The sequence below is a fragment of the Eleginops maclovinus genome, chromosome 18, assembly GCF_036324505.1.
Source record: "Eleginops maclovinus isolate JMC-PN-2008 ecotype Puerto Natales chromosome 18, JC_Emac_rtc_rv5, whole genome shotgun sequence".
NCBI classification, from domain to species: domain Eukaryota; kingdom Metazoa; phylum Chordata; class Actinopteri; order Perciformes; family Eleginopidae; genus Eleginops; species Eleginops maclovinus.
Genome location: NC_086366.1, coordinates 7,468,633 through 7,474,817, shown reverse-complemented (window position 1 = coordinate 7,474,817; position 6,185 = coordinate 7,468,633). Strand labels below are relative to the sequence as shown.

Sequence of the window (6,185 nt, the reverse complement as noted above, 5' to 3'; positions counted from 1 at the left end):
GACCACATGTTCTTTAACAAGTGATCTCCATCTCCCTCCGCTCTCTTTATTCCTCCTTTCTCCCTCTCCCCCTGTCTCCTTTCAGTGCAGCAGCCCACCCTGCTCCGAGCGTTAATGGTACATGCCATTAGAAAGCCCATCTCTGGAAGGGAGGAGGGGAGGGTGGTCTCAATCTCTGCTAAGAGGCTACTTTAGTCTCCCAACATAAGCACATTCACAGATGTCTCCGCACGCGTAGAGTCGTGTCACCCGTCACGACCCAGCAGCCCGCTTCTGTGTGAGGCAACGAGCCGCGGACAGCAGACAGAAACACAGAGGGACAGGGAGATACGGAGAGAGGTAGAGGCAGTAACGGAGGGAGACAAAGCAAGAGAGAAAGATAGAGAAGAGGGGCAAAAACACAAACATCGCTGCCACTCTGACGTCTCTCCTCTTGCGCCTGTTTCGGCGTGTTTGAGCTCAAGAAGAGGAGAAAGAGAGAGAAAAGAAAAATAAATCCTGGGAGTGTTTTTTTTTTCATCTCCAGCATCCAGGGCATGAAGGCGGGTGTCAGCTGGCACGGCAGAATAAAAGAAAGGGATGCTTTGACTGCTGCCTTTCTTTCAGCAAGGGACCAAGGAAGAGGAATGGGGGGACAACGCGCAGCAGGGACAAACACAGGATTTCTAGAATGAATGGGAGTCCTTCTGCCGCATGCGCTGGGAATAGCAGTCTCGCGTTGAAGTCTCCGATTAAGGTAAAAAATAATCATACTTTATTTGTTTTGCCTGAGGGTCCGATAACACGTTACATCTGAGAGACAAATACATAGTGATGAAGCGATTTCCGTGCTGATCAGGTTTGGAACAGCATCGGGGAGATTACCATCTTTGTCCCTGGTTCGCTGCGTGTGCAGCAGCACGGTTTGAAGTGAGAGGGAAGATGAATGCATGTTGCATGCTGCAGAGAGGCAGTGTGAGCTGGGGATAGAGAGGAGAGTATGCGTGATGAAAATACTTGCTGCTAATCCTCATGATGAGCATTTGGGTGTTGAGATCTCAGAGGGTGATGGAGAGATTTTCTCCTAACTGGAAAGCAGAGCTGCTGCTGGTCCAATTAGATTCAGAGAGTCTAGTTGATAATGCAAATGTAATTTATGTGAATTTCATCCTCTATGGTGCACATTATGGAAGAATTAAAATATTTGAAAAAAGGGGGAGTTGAGGGAAGATATTCAGTAGAGCGTGTTTTTGTGGAGCAAAGTCTGACAGAGCACTTTGACTGGTGACCCTGGGGAGCACACTATACCTTCCAGACAGAAAATAACAACTTGTCCAGAGAAGCGAACAAAAAAGGGGGCATTGGCTTGAGAAAAGGAAAGCTTGAGTCGAAGTTAAGTGGGTTGTACGGTCTCATTTCTGACACCTACCTAGGAAGCCCTGGCTGTTTGTGAGGAAGATGCAGTGCAGTTGTTGTTCTCCTCACCAGCACAAGTGCATTAAGCAACTCTCTGATGAAGAGGAGAAACAACAATACATTGTTTTAACCAAAGTTTTGTCCACTAATGATGGCAGATTTGGGTTGATATGGCCATGAACTTGAAAAAAGCAATTGCTCCAGGATTAGTGGGACAAGAGGGTAAGACGTCTTTCCATGTAAAATATGCTTTGGAAATAATATATTACACGGTTCAATCCTGTTTGTACAGTTTGTTTGTAGTTAGCTGGGACTCAGAAGTCTCAGTGGAAAAATATTGCACAGACAGCGCCATAGGTCCGGGCTCCTGTCCTAATTCCTTACTCATGTGTCAGGAAACATCAACCTGACTCTCCCTGGAAGTTCTGACTGGTCCAGTCACAGCACACCGACACCCATCATGACATCAGACATATCGGGGGAAAATATGCTGTATCTCAAACTCAATATTTTCAAGACAGAAGAACAGTGTTGCCATCATTCTTTGGCAAATTGTGAATATTAGTACACAATTAAATAACTATCTTTATTTCCAGTGAGCAATTTAGTGCTAACCAAGGCAAACCAAAACCTCAGGTCACTACACACACTGGGAAATACAATAAAACACAGATTCCTCCACATCCAACTGAATGAACTTTTTGTGCTCTTCCCTTTTTTAAACGTCTCATCTGTTCCACAGTCTACATGCATGATGGCAGCAACACCTGGCGCCCGTTCCTCAGTGTGTATAATACTCACATGCAATGAAGCTGTGCGTGTTCCCAGCTGCTCCTCACACGGGTGTTAGCATGCTTCTAGCGCTGCACTCTCTGACCGTGTATATATTTAGTTTCTGCTCAGTCTGGCAATGTCAGCAAATAACATCCAGATCTCATTTATGGAAGCGGACGGCTTGTCATTTCATTCTGTGTTCATGGTTGCCCCCTCGCCTTGGCCGTACACTACACAAAGTGCTGAGGGGCCAGAAATACACACACATGATGTGGCTGCAGTTTTGCCACTGCTACTCTTGATTACCACCGAGGGATAGAATAGGATAGAGAACAATAGAGTGGAATACTTCTATTACAACTTCCTTACAGAGGCCTAATTACAAGATACACGGAAACAAATGAAACGTTGACTTGAATTTAAAGTGTTATGTCAACAGCTTACACACAATTGTGTTAAGTTAGCTGAAAGTAATAACAAGTTGGACCTAATATTATTGGTATTGAGTAACAGGCATACTATCTGTTGACATAATACTTTTAATAAAGGTGTTTTCATTAATGCTAATGGTTTTGGTTATAATTGGTTAAAGCTGTTTTAACTCAACAGTATAAATAACTATTCCTTAGTTTCTGCTTCAGAAACATTAACAGAGCTATTTGAGTATTGTTTCTTTTTAATTAATGAATCAAATTTCATTCAGAAGGTCAAAGATTTTTTAATTTTTTTATTGAGATCGTGATGGTTATGTGAAGTGGAAGAACCCACAGCTCTTTATTAATAAAGCTTATATTAAGCATTACAAACTCAGAAGCACAAAGACAAAGCAAACTAGCTGGCCACACTGGCATTTCTTAACTAAAATGCATTAAAACAACATACAATTCATTCTTAATTTACACTTTGATTAAAGCTTTAATGTCAAGTAGGGCAAAATATATGTTTTATTATCTGCACTTGACACTGTATCACACATATTATCATAATCATACAGTACCTGTATTTGGGTAAACATCGTCTTGTAGAAATGTGTTGCATGTTCATATGTGGAGGACATATCCGATAGCTCAGCAGCCTTTCACACAGGGCTGCACAGCGTAATACTGTGCATGAGACACGACAAATGGTTTAGACTTTGCACAAAAGTTTAGAAAGATATTGGCAAGGCTGCAGAGGTTTAGAAACAGAGGGCAGTGTGTGGGTGCATGTAAAGCAAGTCTACCTGCGCTGAGAGCTCACACATATAGGTTTTTGAACCCCACTCCAGCGGGCGAAATTCATGTTTGATGTTCACGCTGCAGTTTTCTCTTTGAAGGTATCTGAACCTCTCTGCAGATTCAGTCATGGAGCTGTCCAGCCTAAGGCAACAGAGGGCGAAGCAGCCGACATGAGAATAAAACATCAACTTTTTTCACGTACAATCGATACTCTATACAACTCAACTGGGTTCAGTTCAGTGTGTTCTTGTGCGTGATGGGTACATATCCTATACGTTCATGCACACACATCTACATGGGCTGTCACATCCTGCTTTTGTAACTAAAGGCAAACAAGCGCAGTGATTACACTAGAGGGAACTGGAACATTTTTATGATCACAAATAGTAACCACTGAGCCTTTGTTTGCTGACGGCAGCAGAATGTGTTAAAGTGCATGTTTCACACCCTTAGTGCTGCAAAAATACACACATTTGTCACAATTTGCATTTTTGTACCATGAAAAATACCAGTGCTATTCTACATCAGCTAACAGTCATTATTACTTATACATGAGTGGAGTGCAGAAAGGCTGACTCACGGAAAGAGCGTATTCTTTCAAAATGCTTAATCAAAGTGTATAACTATAACAGAAGGCTTCAGTTGGACCGATTTCTGCTTAAAATGTTCACTTTCCATTAAAAAAAACACATGATTTTCACCCATATGTTCTGGCCTCCTGCATCAAAACAAGTTGTCATATTTCCTCATGCGTCAAAAAGCATAATATGGTGTTCATATAAAAAAGTCCTCTTGAAACTAAGGGAATGTTTTTGTAAATGGAGAGTAAGGGGAAACTTTGTTCTGGAAAAGCTCAAGCAAATATAATTGTCCCTTAATGTACAAGACACTTAAAACGTTAATAGTTGTACTCCACCTCTGTCTGCAAATTACTTTTCCTCCCTGGATGTTCATAAAGAACTATTATTCCCACTTTTGTTCAGATGGTGAGGGTTTCTAAATTAGAGAGAAACAGGATCTTCATTAATAAGTAAAGATAACAATGGTGTTTGCTCAATAATATAAGTCAGTCTGGGTTTCTAAATTGCACAAAAATATGTAATGGCACAGTTTGACTATGTCCCATGGTGGTCCCAAAAGAAGTAGTTTATAATACATGTTCTTTTTTAATGAACAGCTGGAAAGCGAAGTTTTAACAAAATGAAACTAAGATCAATCTGTTGAGCCTTGCAGCAGTGCTGTCGTACCTCAGTGGATTACACTCCATGGGGCACTTAAAATCTGTCTGGCTGCCCATTAAGACAGCCACTATCCTGGCTCATTAATGTCCTGCAGAGGAATTAGAATAAAGTGTGCTGCAAAGATTTACCCTGGCAGAAGCTCTCTGCCTTCTGTCCAGCAGCGTTTCTTCTTCCAGGGACAGCAGTTGTTTCCCCGAGGTACATCAAGAGTAGCTCGGAGTGACCAGCAGCACAGAATAATGAAATGTCCAATTCCTGCAAACTGCTGTAGCTGTTGGATTCATCCTGACATGTTTTATCTATTTCAGCCGAGGACGCCAAAAGATAATCACCATGTAGGGCATCACCACTCACTTACATTTGGAAATAGTGTTTGAAAACTGGGGATAATAAGTCCCAATCAAGTGCATTAAATTCAAAGGAGTGGACTTCTTGGAGTCTGACCAAAGCTGGGTTTCTTGTTTGCCTTTTTTACGACATCATGATGTATCTTAGAAAGGACTCAATGTTGTGCTGCTTCTTTAATCTTGTGTTCATGAGAGATAGGTTTACAATTGAGAAAAGTAAGGTTGGGTTTGTTGACATTGACCTATGTACCTTTTGTAGTCCTAGACAAACTGTACAGTGGGAGGTACTCCTGAAAACATTTCGATTGAAGATGACCATTCATTCAATAGAAAACAAGGTTAAAAACTTGTCCTCTTGATATTAAACCAAGAGATCCTTAAATGTACTTTTGTTGATACCATTTCAGTTCAATTCAGTCAGCAGACACACATTTCCCTTACAGTATATCATCCTGAAATGAAAGCTAAAATGTGCTGGTTGGTGCAGCTACTACCTCTATTTGAGATCCTGGGATGGACTGTTATTGTAAACGCAAACCAGCAAATGCTTTGCTTCAGCTTTAAATGTAGTTGTGAGTGTTGATAAAATGAGCAGCATTATTCCTGTTTCACAGGGATTTGCTGCTAAGGCTTGTAATGCTGTTTACTGGTTCAATCAGTAATGCTACACAATTCAAATAGGTTTCCCCTTTTTCTTAATGAATTTCTTTGGTATAATCTCATTATATGTATTTGTGGTTACCCATGGTCCCTGGGGGCAGTACTGCTGTGTTAAAAAAAGGAAGTATTAGGGACAGCTGGCAGTGCAGTATCAGTTGTGTTCACATTCATAAGGCCTGCTGGAGATTAAAAGAGGGAGCAAAGATGCTTCTGGAGGCGAGTATATTGTATATGCAGTCACACAGCGTGCTGTATACGCACAAAGACACTTATTTTACAGTACACTAACGCACAGACACTAAGCAAAGCCCCTGACCCAGCCCTGGAGCTTTACCCTCCCCCGCTGTCAAACCATATTCTGCCATACACAGGGACAGACATATGATAGGAAAGCACATGTTGGTCACTTCTGCCTTCAGAGTGTTACAATTACATACCATCAGAGAGTGAACAGGAAGAGTTGCAACTCTGTCCTTCATGGAAATCAGCTTAACCTAATAATCAGTGTATTGGAGATTGACACAGCTTGTGTCTGCAGCCAAGTGTTTTAG

At 41.6% G+C, this 6,185-nt stretch overlaps 1 protein-coding gene across 4 annotated transcripts in view; it reads left to right on the top strand.

The window, feature by feature from the left end:
* Nucleotides 1–213: 213 nt before the first annotated feature.
* LOC134880055 (galactosylgalactosylxylosylprotein 3-beta-glucuronosyltransferase 1) overlaps nucleotides 214–6,185 on the top strand; it is a 71,977-nt gene continuing 66,005 nt past the window's right edge. For all 4 annotated transcript variants that reach the window (XM_063906749.1, XM_063906751.1, XM_063906750.1 and 1 more), the window contains exon 1: nucleotides 214–736. The gene's annotated coding sequence lies outside the window, so the exon portion shown is untranslated. The remainder of the gene's footprint in view (nucleotides 737–6,185) is intronic.